The sequence below is a fragment of the Papaver somniferum genome, chromosome 6, assembly GCF_003573695.1.
Source record: "Papaver somniferum cultivar HN1 chromosome 6, ASM357369v1, whole genome shotgun sequence".
Taxonomy (NCBI): Eukaryota; Viridiplantae; Streptophyta; class Magnoliopsida; order Ranunculales; family Papaveraceae; genus Papaver; species Papaver somniferum.
The window spans coordinates 80,116,726-80,135,293 of NC_039363.1; the positions used below are offsets into that span (position 1 = coordinate 80,116,726).

The 18,568-nt window shown below is 40.4% G+C and overlaps 1 long non-coding RNA gene across 1 annotated transcript; it reads left to right on the plus strand.

Annotated features, from left to right (window-relative positions):
• The first annotated feature begins 16,981 nt into the window (after positions 1-16,981).
• On the plus strand, positions 16,982-17,934 carry LOC113285908. Its single transcript, XR_003329003.1, has 3 exons — positions 16,982-17,113; positions 17,556-17,644; positions 17,756-17,934. It is a non-coding gene; the product is annotated as an uncharacterized LOC113285908 (long non-coding RNA).
• The last annotated feature ends 634 nt before the right edge of the window (positions 17,935-18,568 follow it).

Below are 18,568 nucleotides of genomic sequence, written 5' to 3' on the forward strand. Positions count from 1 at the left end.
TACCTTATGAAAACTGAAATCAAGTTAATCAGACAAAAATCCTTGGTTGTTGCAGAATTTTCTTTTTAAGGAACCAATTTTGTGAAAGATGAAAATGAAAGGATACCAAGTAAGCCACCAACTTTTCCGTTCGGAAACCTGTATGGACAAAACCTAATACAATTATAAGTAGATCTGACAAAAGATCCTTGAACAACATGTATATGAAGATTTCTCTTTCTCCTTCACAATCAATATGTCTAGATTCAAAGTCCATAAACCTGATTGTTAGAAGAGTTCATGGATGATCTTATAATTAATAACCAAGATCAGTTTAGTCATATCCAAATCAAGAGGATATGGATTCTAAAAATGAAATTTGCAATCTATCTTTCAAGATATGATTTCAACAAAAGCAAGTCTTGTTTTTTATCACTTAATAAGGACTTAAACTATCCAAATTAATTATGTACCACTTGTGACATTCCTATTATAAAGATAAAACGATAATGCGGAAAAGGAAAACACAAGACACCAGAAAATTTGTTAACGAGGAAAACTGCACCCGCGGAAAAACCTCGGGACCTCGGAACTTTGAAATCTAAATTGTAGTAAGCCGCTACATACAATAGTTTACTATCATACTTCTGACTGCAATTTAGTTGAGACCTTATCAATCTTCTAATAAATCAGCTACAGTTTTGCTCCTTACGTCTCTTGAACCTCGCAAGGCTCTACATAATTCATTCCCTTAGCTGTCGTCCTTTCATCCTAAGAATTGCTTTAACCTAAGTGAGGACTTTTGATACCAATCTTCCTATAATAAATAAGCCAATTTGATTTCATTTTGATTTTTTTTTGGAAATCTGTTTCCAATGGATAAAGTCCAGCAAACCTCGCGAATCTGGAACACTTACACTCAGTTAGCTGAGATGCATGGATTACCAACCACCTCTCAATAACAATCAAAATAAATCAAAAAAGAGTTTAGTTATATATCTTAAGAAATAACAAAGTATGAGACGAAGAGAACTTTGCAATTTTTATTTATCTCGTTCCTGATCTAAAATTAGGAAAACCTCAAAAATCAATAAGAAAAGGATAAGGATACAAGAACTATCATATAAAATATAGTCTGACCTGGCTTCATGAATCCCTAAGTGAAGACTTCGAGCAATAACCTTGAATACATCTCACGAAGAACCTAGGTTATAGAGGACGACTCTATCTTAGAAACTAGACATGAAATGTTGAGAGGGCAAAACGTCTTCGGGACATTAGCAACACTCGCTGATTTACTGACTATACGCAAGAGATTAAATTCTAGGTCATATTCACCACTGAGTTCCTAGAAGATAATTTATCTTATCTCATTACTCCTATTTCATGATCGAAATGGTAATAGATAAATGTATTACTCCGATTTCATGATCGAATCCACGGTTGATCTCATGAAATGGTAATAGATGTTACTCCGATTTTATGGTCGAATCCACGGATGATCTCATGAAATGGTAATATCACCACTTATTTTATTACTCCGATTTCATGGTCAAATCTGCAATTCCATGAGATGGTGATGAAATTATCATTTTATTATTCTGAACCCATAGTTCAATCCGCTGCTGATTTTATGGATTGATAATAAAATAACTACTCATCTTATTACTCAGTTTCATGAATTATTCTTCACTAAATTTCATAAATTAGTAATAAATACCCAACAACCGGGCGTCTGGACCATCACTGAGTAAGCCCCACAAAAATGGTGCGAGTGTACTCGACAATGATGCACGACTGAGCACCCCGATGCACGAACGAGTGTCCAAAAAATATGAAATAATGAGGAATCCTTCGCAAACAAGAGAAAACAATGAATATTAATAAAATAATAAGAGGCGCCCAAGGCCGGACCCACCAGCCGGCCGTGCCCTAACCATGGCCGGCCCATGCCTCTCCCATTATTTTCTTTATTTTTTGTTATTTCGTGAACTCACGAAAACTCCTTGGTTTTAGCAACTTTCCTTGTTTTTGCAAAACTCGTGAATTCTCCATAACTTGGTGGATTCACGAAATAATATTATTATAAAATAAGGAGAGGTGTGCGGGACCGGGCAACCTAACCGACCGTCCATGCCTAAGCCGTGGCCGGTCCCACACCTCACAATCCTTAGCCTTTTATAATTATTATTCCATAATCTCACGAAACTCCTCCATTCAACAAAAACTCATGGATTCTCCATAACTTCAAGGATTCATGAAAAATAATAAAATAAGGAAAGGTGTGCGGGACCGGGAAACCTAGCCGGTCGGCCATGCCCTAGCCATGGTCGGTCCGACACCTTGCAATCCATAATCTCGCATAATTATTATTTTCCTCAATTCATGAAACTCTTGGGTTTGAGCAAAATTCATGATTTCTCCATATTTTCTCAAATATTGCTCAAATCACGAAAACCAAAAGCCAACATAGTCGCACGACTGGCTAGCCTCTCACGGCAATTTTAAATATTAAAACACTTTTATTTAAATATTTTCAAAATATTGATGAATTGAGCAAACATGCTCATTCCAACAAAAATCGAGAATTTTCAGTCAAGAGGAAACTCTTCTGAAAATTCACTATGTTGCTCGAACGCGCATCAGAAAATACTGAAACTCTCAATATGGAAACACGGACACCACGACAACACGTGTATGCCTCCATGACCGACCAGAGTCATTTCTAGGGCTTGCACAAAGCCGGTCCCACATGTTTTCATAATTCTGACCTAATTTGTTCAATTGCTCATACTGGGCCCGAACTCTCTACAACCAACTGGAGAACCCTTCAAATGACCAAAAACTGGTCCCGCGACCACCAAGAGCCGGTCCCATGCTCTCCTGGTCGGTCCTCATATCTCATACCTAGGTTTGTTACCTAACGCTGAATCCAGTAATATTTCAATAAATGATGAAACCTGCATTTAATCATCGTTCTTTCACCAACTGTCAAACTGAGAACCCTGGTGCGTGCTCACTCGAGCACTGGGCATCATATGGACGCTCATCATCCCATGTGGTCGGTCCCTCTTCACTCATGACCAATTTTCAGCAATTCACCAATTGTTGAAGGATTGATCAAAAAATTAGGGTTTCGAACAAACGCTCCACGAATCACCATTCTGAGCAAGTTCAAACACAAAACTATGTTGATTCAGCAATCAACATCCAAATTAATAATATTCGTTAATTCACCAATATTTTTGATTAATATTTCGTTGGGTCACGGCACCAGTAAATAATTCTTTGAATTGAGCAATACTTGCTCAGTTGCTCGAATATTGATCCAACCATCAATATTTGTTAATTCATCAGTAGTTTGTCGAATTGAGCAACACTTTTTCAATTGCACGTCAAATTATCAATATTCAGTGTTTTGGTGAATTGAGCAACACTTGGTCAGTTGCACACCAAAATTATCAAATTCGTCAAATTGAGCAACACTTGCTCGACAAACTCTCAATATTCGGCAATTCGTCGAGTTGAGCAATACTTGCTCAGTCTGTAGTCAGTAATTCATTGACATTTCAGAGAACTACGTGTTCAATCCATGAATAGCCGAGCATTCACCACTTATGCTCGATTCAACAGAATTAGACTCACAGTCTAAATCAGTCAACAACTGACCAACTAATACACGTCTGCCTTGCAGACTCCACGATTCGTGAAATCTCAATCACGTCACAAATTGGGAGATATCACTTAGGGTTTTGGTCTGGCGGTCTGCGGCACGTGGATTCATCCACAATGAGAAATGTGCGTAAGTCGTGTAAATGGTGGAAGGAGTTAGAAAAGTAGTGGGAGCACGATCAGTCAAGTCTCCACACGACATGGAACTGACTTTACCACGATCTCCCACTTTCCCACTCTTTCACTCAAGAAACCGTCACACTTACAGGGATCAATGGTACATCATTCTTGCAATATAAATAAGTCTAAATCGAGGACATCAGGGAGGATAAATCGAATATCATCAATCATCGATTATCATCATTATCCGTCAACAACTCGATATAAACTTATTCACAGAACTCAACTTCAGTAGTTCAGCAATATTGAAAAAACCTTCAACACACCCACAATCCTTGATCATCACTGATCCCACACAACACTCAGCTTCCCTCCTACAGATCAACCCATCTCCCTCTTTGCGACCGAATTGAATCTGGAATGGCCATTGTCTTGGTTTAGGTCGGATTCATACAGATTAATTTCCCGAATCTAAGCACTCCCTTTGCAGCGGTGCATCTGTGTGAGGATTAACATTTTGCCCGACTGAGGAGTCTCGACAGCACGCTCGACTCTCCACTTTCCCAAAAAACCGGCGACTCGTTTTTCCCCATCTACAGATTGGCGACCACGGTGGGAGATTAATCTCTCGGTTGCAATCTTTCATTTTCGCAAAATGGTTGGCCTTAGATCTAATTCAGTTTCTCAAAACTCCAGTCAGAGTCTTTCAAATGGTGACGCTTCTCTAACTCACCCGAATGATTCTGGTAAAATTCATCATCCGTACTTTACTACTCCATTTTCATCTATTGGTGCATTTGATGGAGAAATTCTGTCACTAGCTGAACTGGGATGAAGGCAAGAAATTTTGGAAAGGAACATAAATTGATTGAAAAGAGTAATTGATAATTTATTCAACTACATGATGGACCTGACAAGAATCTTAGGAGCTCAAGTTGTGGAACGCTCATCTCTTGACACCACTGACGCTAACCCTCAAGCCAATAGCTTCACCACTTATGAAAAGCTGGTGGAACAAGCGGTCACACATCTAATCGAGAATCTATGTGAACTTCTGCATTTCTCCAGAGATCAGCGCACAGACACGTTTGTCGCTCTCAACAAAATATCATCCGATGTGCGAATAATTCCATCATCTCCGGTGGTTGAACAAGTGTCCATGGTATCTGAACTCCCAATCAACAACATCACCTTCACCGAGGAAGACCGAATGGCGGAGGAAGGGCATAACCGATCCTTGTTTGTTACTGCTTCCATTAAGGACTCTGAATTCAGTAGAGTTCTCATCGATACAGGTGCTTCCACGAATATTATCACATGAAGACTCTCAAGGAGGCCAAAGTTCCACAAAACAAGATCGTTCATCATACCATATTGATGACGGGTGTTGAAGGAAGCCAGAGTCACACATACGGGTATGTCTATGTGGATCTGAAAGTAGGACCGATTCAATCCACTGTCAGATTTCACGTGATCGAGAAAGACCCTGACTATCACATGATACTCGGAAGGCCATGGCTTCATGACAATAAAGTTGTTCCTTCGACGTACCATCAATGTATGAAAGCTTTGTTCAACAACAAAATTGTCTGTATCCCAGCCTCAGTGTCTCCTTATGCTCCTGTTTACGATGTTGAGTTCCTCGAACATCCAAAGAGCATCCCCGAACCTCCAAGCAAGATCTGCAGTATTCCACTCCCAAGTTGGAAATCTATTGAGAAAGTCGACAAACCATCATCAACAGATGCTAAATCTATCAAGTTGTCCACCACACCACTCAAGCGTCGTCAAGGTACGACTCAGAAAAAGTCCAACTTTGTTACTGATTACGATGCAGAGGGGAGAGTCATTTATCTCCGTCGTAACGATTAGCAATTAACAGGGGAGGTCGATGAAAAGTCTCCCCGCCCTGAAGAATCATCCCAGAGTGAGCAATCGCCCGACGAAGAAATTCGAGATGCACCACAACAGCTACAAGATGGTACAAATTCCATAACCGACGACCTCGAGACTATCAACATTGGAACGGATGAAAACCCAAGTCCAATTCTAACCAATTCCAGTCTATCAGCTGAGGAACGAGAAGGATTGATACGCCTGTTGAAAGAGTATCAATATATCTTCGCCTGGACGTACGAAGAGATGCCTGGCCTAAACGAAAAATTGGTTACTCATCATCTGCACATCACTCTCGGTTCCAAACCCGTCAAACAGCCGCCCAGGCAATTCAGACACGAAGTTGAGGAACAAATCAAGATGGAGATCCAGAAACTACTAACAGCAGGGTTCATCAAACCCATTCAACATCCAACATGGCTGGCGAACATTGTCCCAGTCAGGAAGAAAAATGGACAGATCCGGTGCTGTGTAGATTTCAGGAACCTGAACAAGTGCTGCCCAAAGGATGACTTTCCATTACCAACCATTGATATGCTCGTCGATGCAACCAGTGGCCATGACATGTTTTCGTTCTTGGATGGTTACAGTGGATATAACCAAATCAAGATGTACGAACATGATGCTAACAAGACTGCATTCAGAACCCCCATTGGAAACTTCCACTGTACAGTGATGCCTTTCGGCTTGAAGAATGCAGGAGCCACTTATCAGCGGGCCATGACTGCAATATTTCATGACATGATGCACAAGCAAATATAAGACTATATTGACGATGTGGTGGTGAAATCAAAGACCCGGGCGTCCCACCTAGACATTCTGAGACAAGTCTTCGAAAGATGCAGAGAATACAAACTGAAGATGAATCCCCTGAAATGTGCTTTTGGTGTTTCTTCCGGAAATTTTCTTGGATTCTTGGTCACTGCAGAAGGAATCAAGGTCGACCCAGACAAAACAAAAGCCATTACTACCATGCCGCCTCCACGAACTGTGAAAGAGCTACAAAGTTTCATGGGAAAAGTCAATTACATCCGGCGTTTCATTCCTGAACTCGATCAACTCATTGCTTCATTCACTCCTCTGTTGAAGAAATGAGCAAATTTTGCATGGACAGCCGTTCAACAAGAAGCATTCCAGAAAATACAACAAATATTATTATCGCCTGTTGTCATGAAATCTCCAGTGCAAGGACGACCTCTGATACTTTACACAGCTTCCAGTGACGTAGCTATTGGAGCATTCCTCGCTCAAGAGGATGAAGAAGGTATCGAAATCCCAATCTATTACTTCAGTCGCACAATGAGGGATGCTCAACTCCGGTACCCAAAGGCTGAAAGGGCGTGTCTGGCGTTGGTTCGTGCAATTCAGAGGTTCAGACATTATCTACTATCAAACAGGGTCTTGCTGATGGCCAAAGATGATCCTATAAAGTTCTTACTGTCGAAACCTGCTCTGATCGGAAGACCAGCGAAATGGCTACTTCAAATGTCAGAATTTGACATAGCGTGTGTCCCTCCAAAAGCAATCAAAGGACAAGCAGTTGCAGACTTACTTGCCGCTTTCCCTGGAGAAGACATCACGATGTTGCATGAAGAAGTGCCCGGTGAGTTTCCAGAAATTTCAATCATTCAGGAAGAAACGTGGCTATTATATTTTGATGGGTCCGCCACTCCGAGCAATGATACCGGTGGGGAGGGTATTGTGCTGGTATCTCCATCCGGTGAAGTCTTCTCACATTAATTCAAGTTGGATTTCCATTGCACCAACAATTCAGCAGAATATGAAGCTTTTCTCCTACGACTATCTTTGGCCAAGAAAGCAGGAGCGAAACATCTAGAGATCAGGGGAGGCTCAAAGTTGTTGGTCAATCAAATGAATGGCATATACTCTCTCAAAGAAATAACACTTGCTCCATTCAGGACTGAGGCACAACGACTATTAGCTCATTTTTCCGATGCAATAATTGTCCATACCGGACGCACCAACAATAGACATGCTGATTGTCTAGCGACCCTAGCATCCAAACTGCAATTTGAGGGGTCTGAGAAATCCATCACTGTGCAAAGACGCGTTGTGTCATCCACCTTGCTTAGTCAAGTCGAAGATGCTCAGTCAAGCGACTGGCGAGCGCCCATTATCCATGAATTGAGCAATTCTCTTACGGAGGGGAAAATTAGCCTCAAGGAGTTGAAAAACTTTATCTTGCTGCACGGATCGTTATATTATCGCAATCCTGATGGATCCCTGTCTCGATGCCTCGGAGATGAAGAAGCCGGTGAAGAACTCAAACGTATACATGAAGAAATATGTGGGAAAACTCTAGTGGTCACACTTTTCAGAAGGCTTCAAAGGCTCGGATACTATTGGCCTTCCATGGAAGCTCAGTCGAGGATGCTGCAAGGATCATGTCCCAATTGTCAGACACCACCTCATCATTTGGAGGTTCTAACACTTCATCACACTGGGTACTGGAGAGAACCTTACATAAAATATCTTCGTGACAAGAGGTGCAATCAAACTCATTCAGAGAGCCAAACGTTTTGTCTACTTGGAAGGGATTTTGTATCGCAAAATCTTCGGTGGGAATCTCCTGAGATGCTTGGCCGAGCACGAAATTGCCATAATTTCGAAAGAAATGCATGAAGGTGAACACCAAGGGAAGAAGAAATTGTTTCTCCAAATTCATGAGAAATACTACTGGCCAACCATGGAAGATGACGCAGCTGCCTACGTTTCAAGTTCATGGTAACTTCATCCACACTCCTTGTCTTCCATTACATTTTGTGAGCAGTCTGTGGCCCTTCTATAGTTGGGGACTGGATAACATAGAAAATATCAATCTGGCATCTTCAAAGCAGCATGAATACATCATCACAACAACAGAGTATTTCACCAAATGGGTCGAGGCTATTCCTCTTCGAAGCACCACTGGAGTCACAATTGCGTCTTTCATCAAAGAGTTCGTCATATGCAGATTCGACGTTCCTAAACATATCATCACGGATAATGGAACTCCTTTCGCCAACAAACATGTTGCATAATTTCTCGAAGAATACGGAATCAAACAGATTTTCTCCATACCATACTATCCCCAAGGAAACGGACAGGCGGAGAGTACCAACAAAACCTTGATCCGGATTCTCAGTCGAACAGTTCATGATAATCCACGGACGTGGCATGAGGAATTGCCCATGGCTTTGTGGGCCTACCGAACCGCACCAAGAAGCTCAATTGGGACTTCACCATACTCTCTCATTTATGGCACCGATGCCATTCTCCCAGCTGAAATCAAGGTTCCCTCTGCAAGAATCGCAGCAGCTAGTGGAGTACAATGGGATGAAGCAGAAGTCTCAGATTCAAGAATTGCTGAATTGGACATGCTCAATTCAAGAAGAGCCAAGGTGGAAAAATATGTAGAAACCTACAAACAAATGGTTTCTAAGGCCTACAACAAACTGGTAAGACCTCGAACATTTCAAGTAGGAGATTTGGTTTTGAAAACAGCAAATCATATCCAACGAGACATGTCCGCTCCCAAGTTCTCTCCAAAATGGGAAGGGCCTTATGTGATCATCAAGGCAGTATCCAGGGGATATTACAAAATCTTAGATGTTAATGGAGGAGTTGAAGGAAACATCATCAACGGTAAGTGGCTCAAGGCGTATTATGCTTGAACAATCATTGGAAGTATTAAATTTCTAAATATAATTTCTGTTTTCTCCAAAAGAGAATATGCTCATTCACTCAAAATTCAAAATATCTTATGAATCTCACAAAAATCTTTCAATCACCTAATTTATTCAAAGCAAAATCTCAAACCTACATAAAATCTTCCTCTCACTCAGAACAAACCATCCAACAGAGGATAATCTCTATAGAAAACCCTGTCAAGCTTCTTCTGGAAATTTTTGGTTTTCACCTTCAAGTCCTGAACTGCCTTCTCAACTCGTGCTGACTCCAAGGCGAGTGCCTTTTCCTCCTCCAATATGGCAGTAGACGCGGAAATTGCATCAGCAGCGGCCGCCGCCTTGTGAATTTTGATCATCTCGAGTCGATGACGAAGCCAACCTATGTTAAACTGCAGGGTTTCACAGTTTGAAATCATCTCATCCCATTTGTGCAGTTCATGATTCTTGACATCTCGCAGATGCGTCCGGTTCATCTCTTCAATGATCGGTAACAACCCTGCAACTGTAGTTAGGAGGGTTGGTAGAAAGCCTTTCCATACTTCGGTCGTAGAATATGCCCGTACCTTCTCCAAATTTTGGTGTACAGGGGCGTGACACTTGGGAATGACGAATCCCCCAACCACTTCATTATTCGGGAATTGTTGATCATGGGAGCCTCAAACGGGAGTCCAGCTGTTGGATACTCAGGAGCACGAGATCTAACCTCAGTATCCACAGAATCAGTGGAGTTTCGTCGACACGGTTGTTTATCATCAATCACAACCGCGGATTTCCCGTTTTTCCTTTTTCTAGCATCGACGACGACATGAACATCAACCTGCGATGAAATGATGGAGTATTTAATGGTATTGACCATTGAGCATGGTAAAAATCTCAGTCGAGAAGTTATGAAATTACTTACAGACCGTTCCGGCATCAACAGAGCCGACCTATACCGGGAGGAGCTTTAACCGTACGTTTAGGTCTCAAGCTACGAGAGGAATGCTGATTCTTTTCATTATCCTGCAATAAATTCTTTTCTTTTGATCAATCATCCTGATCGAGCAAAAGACAAGAGAAGAAATGTAACTCACCGAGACGGATACTGCCCAACATGTTCGGCATGAGATTCACTTCTGGAAGAAACACTGCTTCTGGACATGGTGACGAGAGGTAGGATTGTGATCAAAATTTCTTTTGATGATACACAAAGGCAGCAGATGGTCGACTGTTTAAATAAAACCCTAAGTCCAATGTGGATGCTTATCCCCTAACGGATAAACAAGTCTGTTGCGGTTTCTACTGAAACCCTAAATCTCGAATCAGATGCGTGGCAGATGGGAGAAGAGTAACAATGCTGGGGACTGACGGTTCGGATGTAATCAACATTACAACTACGGATGGATTGATCGTCTGGTAGGCCACGTGTTTTCTAGACAGCTCATGTGATTGCATTCTGTGGGTAATTATTGTCTATGTGGACATTGGTCCATCTACTGGAGATGTGAGGAAGATTCAGAAAGGGGATACTACAAGGAATTACGGTTCAAAAAATAATAATCTCTAAAGAAACATCTCTACATTCAAGCTGCTTAAACCAGAGAACATCTACTTCAACGGAAAATAAATAATCTCAGAGAGAATCCTCTTCGAGTTCTTCATCAGAATCACTATCACGGCCATTGATGAAGTCTGGGCGGATATTAGGATCATCTGAGTCCGAGTCATCCTCTGCTTCGTACTCAGCTTCGAGTTCAGCTTCAACCTGCTTCGCAATCTTTTGAAGTTCCCTGGTACGCCGGTCTGGCTTAATCTCGTAATTCCGTACCACCCACACAGTTTCCTCGAAGCATTAGCGTCAGAGTCGGAGGGTACACCATCAACAATCGACGCCTCTCAGCCGCCTGTATCCTGCGCCGGATTCGATCCTTTCTACGTCGACGATCCTCCATCTCATCATCCTGGGACTTTCTCTTCATGAGCTCTTCATAAGAGATCCTTCGGTCATTAAGGGAAGAGCTGGAGGAGTAATCGTGCTGCTGCTGGTGGAAACCATCATTGTCTGGAATCAAATCAGAAGCACAGAATTACAGACGACCTAATGAGATCAGTTTCAAACAACGAAAATGGTAATCCCCAACTCTTACCTATTTTATGATTTCACTAGACTTTAGTGGTGACGCGAAACTTCGAAAACTTGCTCACTCCTTCAAACCTGCGACGAGCAAAACTTATCATTCTAGAGTCAACACTGACTTTTCATGAAACTGAATAATTCACATAACCTTTCATGTGAACATTCGCTGATTTTCTACATGTGTGCATATACTATAAAATCGCCAAACTCATACATACATTATGTCATCACGAATACAATTGTTTGCTTTCAGCAATTGCTCAAAAATCATAAATTGATTTTCATAAAACCGTGAACAACCCACGTGAATTTTTACTGAGTGAACATCCACTGGTTTTTCGAAAATTGGACAGACGTCCATTCTACAATTGCGAAAACTCGCATACAGATATTATTTCACCGTGAATAATTGTCTACTTTCAATAGTTGTTCAAAATCAAAACATTGATTTTACAAATATATAACGTGAAACTCATGTAACTTTGAAAATATGTATTTTCTTGGTCCCTCTCGAGCATCCGTCTTTGAAACGAGAGTATATTTTCAAAAACAAACTTTTTCATGAAAGATCATAGACAAAATTTTATTACTAACAGACGCACGTCTATTCAAAAAAAAAACTTTTCTCTCGTACGAGCATCCACCTTTGAAATGAGGGTTTATACACTTTGTGAAATCTCACATATTTAAAAAATAAAATTTTGGTTTTCATGAAAGCTCATAGACAAAATTTTATGTGATTAGACTCAGGTCTATTTTGTTTGTTTCTTAAACTAACGAACGAACGTCTGTTCCTAAAACAAGGATTTCCTTTTTTGGGTCGAGCCCGTAAACGCTGAACTGACCAAAACTGAACTTTCAACCGACCAAATCAGCAGTGACTCATCTCTCCACGCTCACGGGATGACACTCTATCTTACTATCAGGGTTCTCATCTGTGCATTTGCTCGTACATGACATTGGGGTAAATCGAGGATTCTGAAACTACCTTTGTAGACTGAGTTCAACCACTGATCTCGTCGACTGAAAATCACCATTTAATGCTTACTGCGGAACATGACTGTTCCTCACTAAGCAGGGGACTTAATGTAGATGGTGGATTTTCAACAAAGGTCAAAACCGTAAAATCATGATACTGCATGTTTCTGACACGGCTTCAGAGATCCATGTGACGATTCGTGTTTTACGAAGTATGATGCATATGTCGCTCGAAAGGCCTCTCCGGAGCGTTCGACACCGGGATTTCATCATAGCCTCTATGTAGAATAACGTAATTGGGCGGTTCTCCGTAAGATTGAGAGCTTAACGCCTTCAGGATACCGGTGACACTCACTGTTCCCTGACTACATAGAGGAATTTTCCTCTACATAGAAGAACAATTGGGCGGTTCTCCGTAAGATTGAGAGCAATAACGTCTTCAGGACGGTGATACTCACTGTTCCTGACTATGTAGAGAGACCCGTGTATAGACTCAGGCGGTCCTCCATACATGAAATGTTGAGAGGGAAAACGTCTTCGGGACATTAGCAACACTCGCTGATTTACTGACTATACGCAAGAGATTAAATTCTAGGTCATATTCACCACTGAATTCCTAGAAGATAATCTATCTTATCTCATTACTCCTATTTCATGATCGAAATGGTAATAGATAAATGTATTACTCCGATTTCATGATCGAATCCACGGCTGATCTCATGAAATGGTAATAGATGTTACTCCGATTTCATGGTCGAATCCACGGCTGATCTCATGAAATGGTAATATCACCACTTATTTTATTACTCTCCGATTTCATGGTCAAATCTGCGATTCCATGAGATGGTGATGAAATTATCATTTTATTATTCTGAATCCATAGTCCAATCCGCTGCTGATTTTATGGATTGATAATAAAATAACTACTCATCTTATTACTCAGTTTCATGAATTATTCTCCACTGAATTTCATAAATCAGTAATAAAACCCAACAACCGATCTGGACCATCACTGAGTAAGCCCCAAAAATGGTGCGAGTGTACTCGACAATGATGCACGACTGAGCACCCGGATGCACGAACGAGTGTCCAAAAAATATGAAATAATGAGGAATCCTTCGCAAACAAGAAAAACAATGAATATTAATAAAATAATAAGAGGCGCCCAAGGCCGGGCCCCCAGCCGGCCGGCTGCCCTAGCCATGGTCGGTCCTGCCTCTCCCGTTATTTTCCTTATTTTTTGTTATTTCGTGAACTCACGAAAACTCCTTGGTTTTAGCAACTTTCCTTGTTTTTGCAAAACTCGTGAATTCTCCATAACTTGGTGGATTCACGAAATAATATTATTATAAAATAAAGAGGTGTGCGGGACCGGGCAACCTAACCGGCCGGCCATGCCTAAGCCGTGACCGGTCCCACCTCACAATCCTTAGCCTTTTATAATTATTATTCCCTAATCTCACGAAACTCCTCCGTTTCAACAAAAACTCGTGGATTCTCCATAACTTCAAGGATTCATGAAAAATAATAAAAAAGGAAAGGTGTCGGGACCGGGCAACCTAGCCGGCCGGCCATGCCCTAGCCATGGTCGGTCCCACACCTTGCAATCCTAATCTTGCATAATTATTTTCCTCAATTCATGAAACTCCTGGGTTTGAGCAAAATTCATGATTTCTCCATATTTTCTCAAATATTGCTCAAATCACGAAAACCAAAAGCCAACATAGTCGCACGACTGGCTAGCCTCTCACGACAATTTTAAATATTAAAACACTTTTATTTTAATATTTTCAAAATATTGATGAATTGAGCAAACATGCTCATTCCAACAAAAATCGAGAATTCTCAGTCAAGAGAAACTCTTCTGAAAATTCACTATGTTGCTCGAACGCGCATCAGAAAATACTGAAACTCTCAGTATGGAAACACGGACACCACGGAAACACGTGCATGCCTCCATGACCGACCAGAGTCATTCCTAGGGCTTGCACAAAGCCGGTCCCACATGTTTTCATAATTCTGACCTAATTTGTTCAATTGCTCATACTGGGCCCGAACTCTCTCCAACCAACTGGAGAACCCTTCAAATGACCAACAACTGGTCCCGCGACCACCAAGAGCCGGTCCCATGCTCTCTTGGTCGGTCCTCATCTCTCATACCTAGGTTTGTCACCTAACGCTGAATCCAGCAATATTTCAATAAATGATGAAACCTGCATTTAATCATCGTTCTTTCACCAACTCTCAAACTGAGAACCTGGTGCGTGCTCACTCGAGCACTGGGCATCACATGGACGCTCATCATCCCATGTGGTCGGTCCCTCTTCACTCATGACCAATTTTCAGCAATTCACCAATTGTTGAAGGATTGATCAAAAAATTAGGGTTTCGAACAAACGCTCCACGAATCACCATTCTGAGCAAGTTCAAACACAAAATTATGTTGATTCAGCAATCAACATCCAAATTAATAATATTCGGTAATTCACCAATATTTTTATTAATATTGGGGTCACGGCACCAGTAAATAATTCTTTGAATTGAGCAATACTTGCTCAGTTGCTCGAATATTGATCCAACCATCAATATTCGGTAATTCATCAGTAGTTTGTCGAATTGAGCAACACTTGCTCAATTGCACGTCAAATTATCAATATTCAGTGTTTTGGTGAATTGAGCAACACTTGCTCAGTTGCACACCAAAATTATCAAATTCGTCGAATTGAGCAATACTTGCTCAGTTGCTCGACAAACTTTCAATATTCGGCAATTCGTCGAGTTGAGCAATACTTGCTCAGTCTCTAGTCAGTAATTCATTGACATTTCAGAAAACCACATGTTCAATCCATGAATCTCCGAGCATTCACCACTTATGCTCGATTCAACAAAATTAGACTCACAGTTTAAATCAGTCAACAACTGACCAACTAATACACGTCTGCCTTGCAGACTCCACGATTCGTGAAATCTCAATCACGTCACAAATGGGGGGATATCACTTAGGGATTTTGTCTGGCGGTCTACGGCACGTGGATTCATCCACAATGAGAAATGTGCATAAGTCGTGTAAATGGTGGAAGGAGTTAGCAAAGTAGTGGGAGCACGATCAGTCAAGTCTCCGCACGACATGGAACTGACTTTACCACGATCTCCCACTTTCTCACTCTTTCACTCAAGAAACCGTCACACTTTCAGGGATCAGTGGTACATCATTCTTGCAATATAAATAAGTCTAAATCGAGGATATCAGAGAGGATCAATCGAATATCATCAATCATCATCATTATCCGTCAACAACTCGATATAAACTTATTCACAGAACTCAACTTCAGCAGTTCAGCAATATTGCAGAAACCTTCAACACACCCACAATCCTTGATCATCACTGATCCCACACAACTCTCAGCTTCCCTCCTACAATCAACCCATCTCCCTCTTTGGACCGAATTGACTCTGGAACGGCCATTGTCTTGGTTTAGGCCGGAGTCATACAGATTGATTTCCAGAATCTAAGCACCCCCTTTGCATCGGTGCATCTGTGTGAAGATTAACATTTTTCCCGACTGAGGAGTCTCGACTGCATGCTCGACTCTCTACTTTCCCAAAAAAACGGCAGCTCTTTTTTCCCCATCTACATCTGCAAGGGAGGAATTAGCGAAAAAGACTCGAGCTTCTGTTTTTTTCCTTTTTTCTGTAACGCCGAATTCATTTCCCTTTCAAACGCATTTAATTTAGATTCATATTCTCAATATATTTTTCTATTTATTCGACATCCATAGCGTCATCATAGACTTCGAACAACAGATATGTCTTCTCTCGCTGATTTTCTTCTTTTCTTTCTCCTAACTATCTGTATTTTCCTTCATGATTCATTTTTTTCCCTTCATGATTCTTTTTTTTTCTTGTCGTTGGAGTTTATGGTCTTTAATCAGTATTCTATGACCAAAAATCATGGTTATAGACACGCATTTGGGGTTAATCGAGATTAGGGTTGTTATTGATTCTTTTACCCAATTTGTAAATTGGGATATTAGTTTAGTTATCTGCTCTAAGTTTGAGACAAGGATTGTTAGTTTTTCACTCTTATATTTTAGTCGATTATGAATGTATTTTCGAATTGAGACAAGGGTTGTTAGTTTTTCACTCTTATATTTTAGTCGATTATGAATGTATTTTCGAAAGTTTTGATTCATTGATTCATTCTCCTGTGATTATCACAGGCTCTCTCAGTTTTGGGAAAGAGAAAAATTTTTTCAGTTTAAACTCCCTAATTTCTCTCTGTATTCCTAATCTTTTTTGTTATAAAACGAACATGTGATTTTTAGGCTGTAATTTTTTAGTCTACATTTCAAAGTTGATTCGAGCATATGTAGCCATTGATCGTAAAGGTAAGCCTTTCTCAATAGTACTTGCAGACTTGATGTATCTCCAACCATTAACATGTACTATGATTTCTCTTTTTTTTTTGCTAGGTATACTATGATTTCTCGTTGTATGTAGATCTCACTTGAGGTGAAGACAGAGTGAAGAAAGAAAAATGACTACACTTTTTCTTACATTCGAATATCCATGTATCAAGTGTCCTCTTTAATTAATATTTTCATAACTAATGGTTTAATTCAATGACGGACCTACAGCTGGGCTAAAGGGGGCTTTAACCCGGGTAAGCTTCCCAGTCCACAAGTCAATTTTTTTTTTTTTGTTTTTGCTCGACATAGGCTTTTAGTCCGGGTCTTAAAAGAAAATTTATCTTTCCTGGGTCCGTCCCTGGTTTAATTACTACCTGTCTCGCGGTCTGGAAAGAGCTCTTGACATTTAAAAAAAAAAACATATACTTGATTATTTAAAAAAAAATTATTTCATTTAGGATATGTGGTTTAATCTACTCCACGTAAGTTTCATTTTATAATTCCACTGATAAATGTTACTTTTCAGTTTTATAGCGAGCTTAACCGAAGCATAATAAATTCTTAATGTCTAAAAGTGATTCGTTATTTCTGTAGCATCTCCCTATACCCTTTTGTTAACTGTGCGCAGAGAATTTTTTGTTGAATGATTATAACAAAGTTTCTTATCACATGAAGTGTTCAACTTTTGTATGGCAGACTAACCCATTCATGGCCGTGGGACCTTTTGAATGCATATGTGGGTTTTCAAAAAACTATCACCAACATCCAGCTTCTTCATAATCCAGGTAGGTAGCTTGAAGAATGGGTGAACTCATAATAGAAAATCTCAAGTATACATTTGTCTGTTGTTACCATCGTTGTGTTTGAATGTCCTCCACTGCAATCTCTTAATGCAGGCACATAAACCAGACTCTAAACTTCTGCCTTAGGGGGTCAAGGTTGCAGATTTTCCTCTAGGGTTCTGCTACTAATCATGTTGGTAACGACCCATTTGAGGCCAGACTCTAATCTGGTAGCTGTGTTAATGCCTTACTGGTAACACTCTTTTGGAATCATGTGCATTGACAGTGATTAATTCGACCATTATTTTATCACCAATTTTTCTTGGTCTAAGTTATTGTTTACTTGGTTACGAACAATCTGTTTTTCATAAATTACCATTTACTTTGGCTTTATCGAGTTGGTGACATACAATTGATATCCTGGATCATTTGTTGATTTTCAGCATTGTTTAGTTGGAAATTGCAGCATTTACTTCTATTATAACCGTAAAAAACATCAACAAGCCTTGCTTAAGGTGAATTGGGTTTGTTTATTTTGTTAACATACCTAAGTATCTTTTTATTTTTCCATACTTCAGTCTATTGACCTCAACACATAATCCTCATATCTGCCTCATGGCGATGAACTAATCCTATGTACCAAAGAACCTAATCTGGAAATTTGATCCTTGCTTCATGTTATGGGAAAACAGTTCAAAATAGGAAGATATGGTTTCCCTAGACACATTTTAGGATTTTTGAGGTATTTTTTGTCTTTCAACCCTCTCACAATGACCACCGTCCCCTTTTTCAAATGAGATACCAGGGTAAAGCCTCTCTGTTGCAATGCGGTTGAAATTCCTCATCACAATTTTAATTTACCCAATTTGAGGATCTAGAATTCGGTCCGCCAACACTTACATAACAGGTGCTCCTTTTGTTGTATCC